This window comes from Mesoplodon densirostris, chromosome 5 (genome assembly GCF_025265405.1).
Source record: "Mesoplodon densirostris isolate mMesDen1 chromosome 5, mMesDen1 primary haplotype, whole genome shotgun sequence".
NCBI classification, from domain to species: Eukaryota; Metazoa; Chordata; class Mammalia; order Artiodactyla; family Ziphiidae; genus Mesoplodon; species Mesoplodon densirostris.
Window position 1 is genome coordinate 58,891,328 of NC_082665.1, and position 13,953 is coordinate 58,905,280.

A 13,953-nucleotide genomic window follows, 5' to 3' on the forward strand; every position below is an offset into this window, starting at 1 on the left:
AAAGGACATTGTCTCAGAGGCTCTGAGCAAGGGGAGAGGTTTTTGAAGGCAGCCCCCTTGGCACCCTGGTTTAGGAGAATGGCTTTGGCTTGAACTTGAAGGTTGAATCTGTAGAAACACAGAAACTTTGTTCTTTGAGGGATGACGGACATAGCCTGAGTTCTTGACAACAGCAGTCATGGCTGTGTCAACCAGCTGAAGCTTGAGTGTCCAACAGAGACAGCTGAAATGGTGAGTGAAAGTTACCCTCTTGAGAGAAAAAGACATTAATTGGAAGAAATGAGCTGAAGTTCCAGCCAGAAACACATGGTGAAATGGTGGGAACCGAGCATTTTATTTCTCAGCTCTGGCAAAGGGTTTTTTTTCCCCTGGATTCTGTGACTACTAGCAAGGCTGCATGCTCCAGCCAGGAAGATGTAACCAGAGAGCAAGCAAATATGAACTTAGGCAAGGTCAGGACCAAGGAACACTTTTGAAATTACTCTTAAACCCTGTCTAGTGCTTCTGTGATGGGTCTAGACATTAGTTGGGTGCAAATTAACAAAGGAATGAGAACAATAGAATCTAAATTTTTCTCCCCAACCGACATCTTTGTACCCTCCTAACCTCGGTTACATTCTTTATCTGGTTTGCTCACTCAGATCCCTCATGTTAGCTCAAAGGCTCTGTGAGATTGTGATTATAAGGAAGGATACTGAGGAAAACAAGGGGGAAGAGTAACAAAGTCAAGATCACAACATAAAGAAGAGAACATGGAGGGGGTCGCATCCAGCTACGCTTGGTAAATGACAGGAATGTGCCTGCATTTGCCCTGAGTTCTGTCAGATGACTCCCCATTTACTGTCCAAAAAAGTCATACCACCAAACTAAACTGATCACAGCATTAAAGCCATTCAGCTATTGCTAGAAGATACTCAGAGGTGCTGGGAAGGCAGGGTGGAGTGGACGGAAAAACAGTTACATGAGTTGTGGAGAGAAATTTGATGGTGGACCTGAGAACCACGTAGAGAGTTAACATTTCTTAGGCATGTGAAACTGTACTGATTATACCATAATGGCAGATATGTGCCATTATACATTTGTCAAAACCCATGAAAGGTACATCAAGGGTGAAACTTAATGTAAAGTTTGGACTTCGGGTAAAAATAATATGTCTGTGTAGGTTCCTTGATTGTAACAAACATACTGCTCTGGCACAGGATGTTGATAGTGAGGGAGACTGTGGGGTGGGGCAGGGGGAATATGGGAATTCTGTATTTTCCACTCAATTTTGCTGTGAACCTAAAAGTTATCTTAAAAAATAAAATCTATTTTTAAAAAAATGTTAACCTCTCTATTCTGCACTTTCTCTTGTGAAGACAAATACACGATAATGCTGAATGGGAAGAGAAGTGGGGATTTGAGAATTTTATCTGTGGTAGAACTGTTTTTGTACCACTGGTTTGGGATCAGCATAATTCCACTCTTGTAAGTAATTGGGTTGCATTGGATTTTTCTTGTACATAAAGCTGTTGCCCTGATTCAAATGGACATGCTTTAATGCCTAATAGATCTGAACCTGACATAATTATAAATGGGAATTTATTTTAATTTCTGCTGCTAGTTAATGGAAAAGTGTGACAAACACTGCTGAGTACCTCTTTTTTGGGGGGGGCTGCATTTGGTCTTCGTTGCAGCACGTGGGCTTTCTCCAGTTGCGGCAAGCAGGGGCTACTCTTCGTTGCTGTGCATGGGCTTCTGATTGCCGTGGCTTCTCTTGTTGCGGAGCACCGGCTCTAGGCACGCAGGCTTCAGTAGTTGTGGTGCATGGGCTTAGTTGCTCTGCGGCATGTGGGATCTTCCCAGACCAGGGATCGAACCCGTGTCCCCTGTACTGGCAGGCAGATTCTTAACCACTGCACCACCAGGGAAGTCCCCTGAGTACCTCTTTTGAATGGCCAGTTTAGGGTCTGTAGAGTTCACATTCAAGAAACTGATATAAAAAAGTTCTTAGAACCACTCCATGCCTTCAGTGAGTGTAGAGTTTAATGGGAGAAACGGATTCTAAACAAACAAATACAGTACAGAGTGATACGTCTGAAAATAAAAGTATGTACAAAGAAGTGAAAAGAATAAAGAAGAGGGTATCATTTCTAGGACAGAGTGTGAGAAATATTTTTAAAAGGCTTCAGAGAGAGGGCGTCAATAGAGCAAAGGCACTTCAGTAGAAACCTTGACACCTAAGACATAGTGATGGAACTTGAAACCTTACCTAAGGATTATACCAGGAATGCAAGGAGGGCTTACTAATAGAAAAATCTCTTAAATTAATTTACCATATAAGTAGAGTTTAGGAGGAAAGGTATAGGATTAATCTCCATAAATGCTTTAAAAGCCATTGGCAAAATTCAACACCCATTTCTAATAAAAACTCTTGAGAAAATGGGATATTTCCTTAGCTCCATATATACATGTGTGTGCCTATCTATATCTATCTATTTATATATAGCTATATCTATATTTATGTACATATATACACTGTTATAGTGTATAGATATTATAACTATATAGTTATATATATACACACATATACTATAGAATATATACATAAAGACATGTGCCATAATATATACTATACTATAATTATATACATACAATGGCAATTACTACAACTATAACTAGACATATATATATATATATATATATATATATATATATATATATATATCCAGATGTAATGAAAGGGAAGATAGATAAATCTGACTACTTAAAAATAAAAACAATTTGCATGGGAAAAAAGGCAAAGTGAAAAGGCCAATGATAAACTAGGTGAAAGTATTCACAACATATATGATGAATAAAGGGTGATAAAGAATTTACAAATTGATAAAGAACTTACAAATATTGAGGATAAAAAAGCTGAAAAATTCTGTGGAAAAATGGGTCAAAGATATGATACCAATGATTCACAAAAAAGATCTGAAAATAACACTTAAACACTTGAAAAAATTTCAAATTCATTCATATTAAAAGAAATGCAAATTTAAAATTCATTGAGACATTATTTCTTCCCCAGTCACTTGTCAAGAATTTGAAGTTTGACAGCATGCTCTGTTGTCAAGGCTATGGGGAAACAGACACTTTCCTATGTTGCTGAAGGGAATGCAAAATGGTACAACCACTGTGGAAAGGAACTGACAATATCAAACAAAACTACATATTAATTTATCCTTTGACTTAGCAATTCCTCTTCAGGAATTTGCCCTGAAGCTCCCTTCCAACAATATCAAACTATATATGCACAAGATTCTTCTTGGCAGCATTATTTGTAATTCCCAAGTACTAAAAACTAAAGTCCAAACATAGGAAATTGATTGAATAAACTATACTAAATACACAAAATGGAAACTGTACAGCAGTAAAAACAAGAAAGAAGAAAATCTCTATTGACTTATATGGAGTGATTTCCAGGAGATAGTGTTAAGGGAAAAAAGCAAAGTGCAAAGAGTGTATAATATGCTACCTTTGTGTAAGAAAGAAGGAAAGATAAGGAAAAAATTATATAAATAGAATTTATATAATATGATATCCATCTGTCCCTATTGGTGGTGGTAATTTCAATCATGTGTGTGTGTGTGCGTGTGTGTGTGTTGTATGTATATATACATACCTGTTTTTCCCAGATCTGTCTTTTGGATGGACCAAGAAGCAAAGATGTTCCAGTAGCAATAAGCACAACTGGCACTAGTATCTTGTTCACTAATACAATTTCATGCTGAAAGGAATCAGAACTTTCCAGAGAAATGTCTGATGTTGGAATATCTTGTTATGTCAGAAAACAAGAACATATTCCAAAAAAATGCTGGGGGTATGTCAGAAGGATGCAGGAATCAGCTTGAAGTCTCCTACTGGCTAAATCTAGGGCAGTTTAAGCATTAATATAATGAAGTATGCTAATGAATTAGAAGCCACTGAAAAAAAGTGAGAATTTATAAATCTGTACCTGTAATAGATGACAGATACATAGGGAGAGAGAGAGAGATTGAGAGAGAGAAAGAGAGAGAGAGAAGGGAGGAAGGAAAAAGAGAGAGCTCTTGCATACAGTAGAATGTTGGGAGCTGACTGGTAAATACAGAAGTGCTGGAGTTGGAAGTCATCATTCTGTAATCATTATAGTAAAGATTGAATCAGGCTAGATTCATCAACAAATACTAAATAAGGGGGAAACTTTGATGACAATCAGGATATTTGCATGGTCTCTAATGGTCTCCCTGAAGTATGCTTATTAGTTACAAGGGGGTAAAAAGCAGCAGTAATTATATAGTGGAGAAATTAGACAACTCAACCAAGTGGTCAAAATTAACATCTGTGAGGGACAAATGGACATCCTGCTCCTTTGGAAGGACACAATATTCCCTTTTCAGTATTAAGGCAGAGAATGAATAAACTGAATCCAGTCACAAAGCAACATCAAATAGACAAAATAAGGAATGTCTAAAGGCAAAAAAAAAAATCTTCCAGATTAAAGAAAGTTAAAAAGACATGGCAGTTAATTGCACTATCTTGCTCTAGACTGGATCCTTTACCGGAGGGGGATTAAAGCTACAAAGGAAATCTGGCAAATCAGATATGACAAATCTGGCAAATCAGACCTGACATTTGTCAGATGAGCTGACAAAACTAGAATAGGGCCAGAAGACTAGATAAAGAAGTATCGATAACTCTGCTGTGGTTAAGTAAGAGACTATTCCTATTCTTAGGAAATGCACACTGAAGTATTTAAGGTAAATGGCCATGATGTATATACATAACTTACGCCTAGTGGGTATGTGCACATGTATATGTAATACACATACACACATAGATACATGCATGCATATGTATGTATACATGCAGAGAGTGGGAAAAGCAGATGATAAAACTGTTAACAATAGATGAATCTAGGTAAAGGCAATATGTGGAGGGTTTTTTTACTCTTTTTCTTTTTGCACACTTTTTCAAAGTTTGAAATTATTTCCAAATAGAAAGTTTAAGGGAAAAAAGTACTTAAGTAAGACCCTAGTAAATATTACTTAATTGACTCAAAACCAGCCTATTTTCTTAAACATTGCAGCCCTTAATATGACAAGATGCAAAGATCTATTTATTTGGAAGAGTTTTCTTTCTCTGTCCCTGAGTGTTATTTAATCTCAAAGTTCAGGCGAAAATAAATGAGGATTAATCCTGCAAGTTCACTGTTTTTGTTTCATTTCTGGGTCTCACTTATTCTGCCTTAGGTACTGGCTGGGACCCACCAAAACTTCAATCAATTTTTCTTTCTTAAGGAAATGAAGAGAGCCCTTAGATTTCCCCAAAACTCCAGGGCAAACTTTTCCTCTCACCATTAAACTATTTTATATCAAAGGAGAGTAAGCTGTCTCTCCAGAATTCACCCAAGAAAGAAACTGCAGCTCCTACTCAAACCCTTCGGCAGTGTTTTCTGTTGACACCTTAGTAGAAATTGTGGAAACAGTTGACAGTTAAAGCAGTCCCTTCGGCAAGGTCCCACACACAGGGCAGTGGTGGATGCAAGCTCCGGGTCAGCCTTCCTACTGGGGACTCCCCAGGCAGAGTGGTGGGCAGAAGACTCAGCAATCACTTCCCCTTCTTCTCCTAGAGAACTTTATTCATCTCTCCAAATTTTTAGTAAACAGCTTGAGCAATGTGTGTTTATTCAATAAATACTTAATCTGAAGATATTCTATATTACTGAGACCAAACTTTTTAGTCTGTTGTGTTGCTTTGGTGTAATGGTCAAATCAAAACTTGCAGTTAAGGAAATGCAGGCTGTGAACTCCTCTGTTGACTGGAATGCCCTCAACCACAAGTCTCTTCTCTATGTCTGAGTCTGTTTCTGTTTCATAAATAAGTTCATCTGTATCATATTTTATATTCCATATATAAGTGATATCAAGTGGTATTTGTCATTCTCTTTCTGACTTACTTCTCTTAGTATAATAATCTCTAGGTCCATCCATGTTGCTGCAAATGATATTATTTCACTCATTTTTATGGCTGAGTAGTATTCCACTGTATATGTGTACCACATCTTCTTTATCCATTCATCTGTCAGTGGCATTTAGTTTGCTTCCATGTCTTGGCTATTGTAAATAGTGCTGCAGTGAACACTGGGGTGCATGTACCTTTTCAAATTGTGGTTTTTTCCAGATATATGCCCAGGAGTGGGATTGCTGGATCATATGGCAACTCTAGTTTTTTGAGGAATCTCCATACTGTTTTCCATAGTGGCTGCACCAACTTACATTCCCCCCAACAGTGTAGGAGGGTTCCCTTTCCTCCACACCCTCTCTAGCATTAGTTATTTGTAGACTTTTTTTTTTTTTTGATGACCATTTTGCCCAGTGTGTGGTGGTACCTCACTGTGGTTTTGATTTGCATTTCTCGAGTAATTAGCAATGTTGAGCATCTTTTCGTGTGCCTATTGGCCATCTGTATGTCTTTTTTGGATGAATGTCTTCTTAGGTCTTCTGCCCACCTTTTGATTGTTTTTTTGGTTTTTTTTGTTATTGAGTTGTATGAGCTGTCTGTATATACAACAAAATTTAAATGAATTTGTAAAAAAATTTTTAAAGTGCAACTGGAAAGAAATGCCAGGATAAGTGCTTGCCATATGGGGCTCCGGGCAGTGTGAATTTATGCTTCTCCAGGGTTAGGGCATCTCAGGTGGAGATTTGGGGAGTTCTGCCCTAGGACCACACACACACCAGTCCTACCACCGTGGAGGTGTTGGAGGCACCAAAGTGACTCCCATCTTGGCCATTCACGCTCCCCATGCTGAGAACTCCACTAAGAGTTTTCTGAGACTAGCTTCCTGAGGTCGGAGCATCTCATCCTGGGTGTTGAACGTGGGGAAGGGGGTAGAGAAAATTTTGAGCTGTCCCAGAGGCTACAGTGTATAACCAATATAAAGGCTTTATTAGAAAACTACTTCCAAAACCAAAACTCAAGTTTTTGCTGGTAGCAGCATGATTTTAGAATATCAGTTCCGTATTTATAGAAAAGATGTTCCCGTAATCCCAGGCCCAGCAAAAGAAGTCAAAGATTTGAGTAAATCAGTGTAATAAAGAGGAGAGGAAGGAATGGCTTCAGTGTGTAAAGATACAGTTTTACAGCTGGTGGAGGGAAAAAACAGAATATGGCTGGAAAGACCGTAAAGCTACGTAGTTCAGTCTTCCATCGAAGCTTCTACCACCTTACTGTCTTATTGTTACCAAACTCAGCTTGGATGCTTCCAGTCAGAGGGACTCATTTCCTCCCTACTTCATTATTATGACTAACTGTGACTTCTAGAACATTCTTTCTTATACTTGGCTGAAACAGAAGGACATGTGGGATAAACTTTACTTTCTCTACTTTTGCTACTAAAAGGAAGCAGGAGCTGTGGGCAGAGTTTAGGAAGGGTGCAGCAAGATGTGGCTGAGGTGGGGACTTACCTGCAGAGACTTAAGCAGATCAGAACTCTTTGAAACCAAATCCTCGAAAGTCCAAGAAACATACTAAGGGTTTTGACTGTAACCTAACACTGAGAGAGTGGATAAGGGAAAAACACTAACGATTCATTATTTTTATTTACTTTGAAATTTATTTCCTTTGTTTTTTTTTTTTTTTCTTTTTGCGGTATGTGGGCCTCTCACTGTTGTGGCCTCTCCCGTTGCGGAGCACAGGCTCCGGATGCGCAGGCCCAGCGGCCATGGCTCACGGGCCCAGCCGCTCCGCGGATATGGGATCCTCCCAGACCGGGGCACGAACCCGTATCCCCTGCATCGGCAGGCGGACTCTTAACCACTGCGCCACCAGGGAGGCCCATTTCCTTTGTTTTTTAAAAAAGAATTATTTGTGTTGGTGGAAGTTGTTTCTGCAAACTTGTAATTTTAATAATAAAGTTGGGAAAGAATGATAATATCTGCTCTCAATTTACATGCTATTTACTTCTTGGGTGGTGTGGCAACATGGTATTTGCAACTGGTTTCAGCAGCCCGAAATTCAGAATCAGGTCATTATTTGCTAAATGAATAACAAATGTACAGAGGTCATTCTAATTGTGATGGAAGGTCAAGTAATTATGAAGATATATGCTAGTACATACACGTTCTCCTAACAGCTGACATCACTCTCATAATTCCAAGAACCTTGGGGTGGGGTAAGTAAAGAGAGCGGTTCGTGTTCCTGCCAGTTAAATGGAAATATTTTTCTCTGATTGCTTAAACTTATACACAACATGGATAAGAACTGCCATTTTACCTATTCTTTTTTTTTTTTTTTTTTTAAGAGAAAGTGATTGACATTTCAAGGTCTTGATTTAAAGCATGTGGGGGCCTCCCTGGTGGCGCAGTGGTTAAGAGTCCGCCTGCCGATGCAGGGGATATGGGTTCGTGCCCCGGTCTGGGAGGATCCCATATGCCGCGGAGCGGCTGGGCCCGTGAGCCATGGCCGCTGGGCCTGCGCATCCGGAGCCTGTGCTCCGCAATGGGAGAGGCCACAACAGTGAGAGGCCCGCGTACCGCAAAAAAAAAATAATAATAATAATAAAAATAAAGCATGTGGGACATAAAAATTCCTCGGGGAGCTTTTTTTAAAAGACAGAAAAAAGATGCCACCCCCAGGGAATCTGATTCAGTAGGGTTGGAGTGTGACCCAGGAGTCTGTATTTACATAAGCTCCCAGCTGTTCTATTGGTGCTGGTGATGTGGAAACTTTTTTTTTTAGGGTAACGGAAGGGAAACTTACTGTGTGTGTGAAGTGTGCCTTTACTACCAGAAGGTGGCTCCATAACATATTAAATCAGGCACTTTGCAGCTGACTAGCTGGAAAAATAAAGGCCTGGAGCTTCTCTCAGTTACCTTTTTTGGTGAAAGGGGTGGGTGGGAAGGGGGAATAGAAAAGGGTGCTGGAATATGGTGTGCTAGAAGGAATAGATGTACATTAAACTAATTTTACAATCATCACTTGTTATTAGCTTCTCTCAAAAATATTATAGCAACACTGTGTTGTTAAAGGAAATCTTTAAATATACCAGAAACACTTGATGTCTAATCGCTATAAAAGGCAGAGAAGCTCCGAGGATCTTCCTGATCACCAAGCTTTCACATCTGGAGGAACAATCCTAGGGCTGTTACTGCTACATTCACTCTTGTTTCATGACAGAATCCCGGTTGTGGGCCACATATGACAACTCCCTGTTTAACCTGCTGCTGCTTTTTTCTTTTTTCTTTTTTTTTTTTTTTTTTTTTGCGGTACGCGGGCCTCTCACTGTTGTAGCCTCTCCCGTTGCGGAGCACAGGCTCCAGACGCGCAGGCTCAGCGGCCATGGCTCACGGGCCCAGCCGCTCCGCGGCATGTGGGATCTTCCCGGGGCATGAACCCGCGCCCCCTGCATCGGTAGGCGGACCCCCAACCACTGCGCCACCAGGGAAGCCCTGCTGCTGCTTTCTTACTCAGGTTCTTAAAGACACTTGGGTGTGATCAAGGTCTGGGTCACAACCACGTGGTCTCTGGCTCTAGCCCTAATCCACAAAATAACTGACCCCCAGCTCCTGACTCATTCCTGACGTCAGGAATGTCTGAGGTGTATCATATGTGTTCACAAGGCATTATGCTTGGTGACCTCCCTTTCCACGGAGGCTCCTGAATAGCCCGAGCTGCTACAATGATGTCACTCTTCCTCAGGGTAGTTGTTGCTGCTGTCATCATGTTTCCCAGCACCACCCATATTGGTGACATTTCCTCATTCTACTCTGATCCTTATCACATGGTTTGGGGGGCTTGAATTGGGGAAAGGAGGTTGGGAATGAGTAGAGATAAACTCTGCTGTTATGACGCACAAAACAAAGCAGGCTGACACTCCCATCTCATCTTTCATTGATCTGGCTCCTCATTTCAGTTCCTCACCCACCCCACACCCTCCAGCCAGGAAAAAAACTGTGAATGGGACATCGCTATGGAACTCAAAACATGGTACAAACTCTCTCATCTCCAGGCAATGTCCCTGGAACAAACATGTGTCTGGTTCTAATGCTATTCAAGGTCTGTTCCTTTCCCATCTAGCACACAGACTGGGAGGGAAGTCAGCACAGGGTCCTAGGTGTGGAGCCAGAGACAGCCCAGCCACAGTCTCATTAAGTCAGTGTGTTTCCTCTGAAGCTTTGAGGGTGCCTTCAGTCAAGCGAAATCCAGGCCATCTTGCCCTGCCGACCAGACATGTCCAGATGGAAAGCTGTTTAGGGACTTGCTCTGGGACCATCAGTACTCATTTATGAAATGATTCCGAAGAAAATGAATGATCTTAAAAATTTCCAGAATATAAGGTAGACTCCAAGAAAGGGTAAAGCCTGCAGTCACCTCTTCAGGAATTCAGTAGGGTCCTTGATCAAGTAATGGAGAAAAACATTTCCAGAAAGGAAGACAAAATTTGTAGATGTACTCATAGAAACAGGTTTGGTTGCTTATAATAAAAATGGATGAACAATTTGGTGAGACTTTCAAGTGATGAAAATAATTCCAGAGACAGTCAGGCTGTCCACTTGGACCCTAGAGTCATAGATCCTTGGAGATAAGAACTGGGAACGAAGAGGCAAGCACCATAGTTTAGAAGGCCATGCATTTAGTCTCTGTGTGCCAGACCTTCTGCATGCTTTCTCACTTTTTTCCTGCTTAGATAACCGATTTCAATGATCTACCTGAAAGACTGTATTTCTCCAACAATTCTTCATTATGCCGGAGTTGTCTTCCTAAAATACAATGTCAACATTGTACTCCCCTTCTCAAAAATCTGCAATGGCCCCTTTTATCCATAGGAAAAAAAAAGGTCCCAACTCTTTAATGTACTTTGGTCATAAACATCCTTTACCAGGTTTACAAAAATAATGGGTAACATATAATGAGAAGCCACTGGCACAATGATCAAGAGACTGGAGTCACAGCTCTGCCACTAACTAGCTATGAGCTCTTGGGCAGAGTTATGTAGCCTCTAAGCTTCAGTGTCCTTTGTAAAATGGGGATAGGAATAGTAGCTAACTCATTGGGCTCTTGTGATGGTTCAGTGAGAGTAAATGAGTTGTATTTCCCACACATCCCACGTGCTGCCACTCTTGTGTGTTTTCTGTTTCTCACATCTCCCATTCATTGTCATAGCTTTGCTTACATCTTCTCAGCTACGCAATCTCTTTGCCACGCCAAAACCCTCCACCCATTTTCCACTTGCAGAAACTTTTCTTAGAATTCTGGACCTGGCTTCAATGTCACCTCCTCTAATAATGCATCCTGTGGCCCCTCCCCCATCAAATATATACTTCCTTATTGTCCTCCACATGTACCTCTATTATCCCTTCATTCAGCTTCATGTTACACTTTGTAATTCACATATTTGATTCTCTTTTCTCCTGGATTATATATCATCTGAGGTTCATCAGTTACCAACTTTTATTTAACTTTTCTTCCATTCCTAGCACCTATCAAAATGATTTGTACATGATAAACACTCCCTTGGTGGTAAATGCTAATTAAAATGGACTTGCTTTAAAATTTCAGTCCTTCTATTAATTTAGTTTCCTCTCTGTTTGATAAATTTCATAAGACAGTATGTAAGAAAATAGTAACTATCCAAATTGTAAATATTAATTTTTATTTAAAAATTATATGGTTTTCCCTAAGCAACTGTGGCATAGTATAAACAGCCCACTCATAATTTGGTTTCCATTACATTATGTGACAGAAAAATTATTCTCTAATACTTAGAAATTCTTAGCTGGGATTTTAATGCACATTTATTTTTTCATTATAAAAGTGATATAAAAATATTATAAAACCTTGGAAAGGAGAGTGAAAACACAATACACATTCCCACCTAGCAAACGTGAGCTGTTTCCTAAGGCCTTGCTACTCAAGGTGTGGTCTGAACCAGGAGCATCAGCATCAGCTAGAATCTTGTTAGAAATGCAGAATCTCAGGCCCATCTCAGACCAACTCAATCAGAATATGGTTGCTTTGCACATTAAAGGTTAGAAAGCACTGCTCTAAGGTACTACCTAGAACCCAGCAGAGTATGTTTTACCAAGCATCTCCCTCCTTCTAACAAATATTTATAGAACACCTGCTATATGCCAAGTACTGCACTAGAGGCTGTGTTTTCACCTGGACTGTGTTTCTTCCAGGACTCACTCAAGAATATATGGAGAGCGTGCTGCCTTCTTTTGAAATGTTTTCTTAGACAAACCAAGTAGTTTTGACTGAAAGTTGTCAGGTGTGCAAAACGTCTCATTGTGAACTCGTTCCACTTCTCTTGTTTTCAAGTTCTCACACAATGATGTCTCTAAGTCTAATGTTTAATGCTTTCTTATTCTGTGCCTTCCTTCCATTAAGAGCTGAAAAATAAGAAAAAAAAGTCACTGAAATTAACATTCCACAGTAAAGCTTAAAGAACACTTTTTGTTTGCCTTAGGCAGCTTTCATAAAATTTTTTTAAGTTCAAGGGAAGCCCAGAAAGGTGACATTTCAAAAGTAAATCTTGGGATATTCCTTCATAGTGTGACTGGTGGGGGGAGGGGGTGGTGGCGCATTTCATTGACTAAAACAGCTAGGTGACATATTCCCAATATGTACAGCACTACACTGTAGTGCTCTTTAAGAATCAGAAGCTATATGATAAATAGTGTAGACGTTCTTTTTAATAACCAAGGCATACTCCTCCACGAAACAAACAAACACAACTTTTGGTAATACTTACACAGCTCAAAAGGCTGAAAAAACAGGCTTAAATGAATGTTAATAATAGCCCAGAAGAGGAAATTTAATAAGATGTCAAAAGAGGGCACTATGCGACAGGAGTTATGTGTATAGGAAAGTAGCTGCATTGCTGCTGTGTACTTACCTTGGAGATGAGGCGGGGCCATTCTGTGACAGTATCAGCGGACCTGCGGGTCTGTCTGTACATGAGCCGTCAGTCTTCTCTTGGCACACAGGCTGCTCCTTCCTTTTCCCGTTAAGCCCTCTTAAGTCACTGAGGCGCTGCCTGGCCTGAAGCCCTCCAGGGCCCCACCGTCAAGGTCAGGGTGTTTTTCTTGATTTGCCTGTTTGCCAAGGTGTTCTTATGATTATCCGTGTGCAAAGTTCTCTTATCATTAAAGACCCTATAGCTTACACCGTGGAAAGGGACCATTTGAAAGCGCAGGGAACACTGCAAAAAGCAGAGAAATGGGTTTCTATGCCTACAAGCCTCAGGGCTCGAGGATCTCATTCCAAAATGGGATTTCCAAATAGTGCCACCACATGAACTGCTCCCACAAGACCGCCGAACTTTGATTTCGTCTATGAAAAGGGGGTCATACCACCAACCCCCCCTGCCTTATAGGGATACTCTGAAGAGCAAATGGGACAAAGAACTTGGAAGAAGGTTCCAAACAACAGACAATAAAAATGCAAAGTATCATTATTTCCTTCTCTGTAAAATGGCAATAAGTGGTGTGTACGAGAATCTTAATTAGGTAAGGGTTGAAACACAAACTGTCCTTGATGTTGTCGTCCAAATATGACATACTGCACCTTTCTCAGCCTCTCAGCCTCTTTACATCTCATATTTCTGCTGCCTATGTGGTTTATTGAAAATGTAATACTCTCTGTGTAATTGTCATTGTGTGTGCGTGTGTGTGTGTGTAGGGGAAAGAAGGAAACGTATGGTTGCATTTAACCTCTGAGTGCTGACAGCGTGAAAGGCCAGTGGAAAGACCTGTCCGATCCGAGACCTGACTGGCCCAAGCGTGCAGGCTGCAGCGGCGGCCGTCTACACATTTGAAGGCGGGAGTAACAGAGCGAAGGAGACCGGGCAGCGGAGGGGTGGGCGCCGCTCAGAGGGCGCGGGCCAATCGGAGCGCTCTCCGCTAGCGGCCAATCACGAGCCGCGTCTCCCGGCAAATCTGCCCG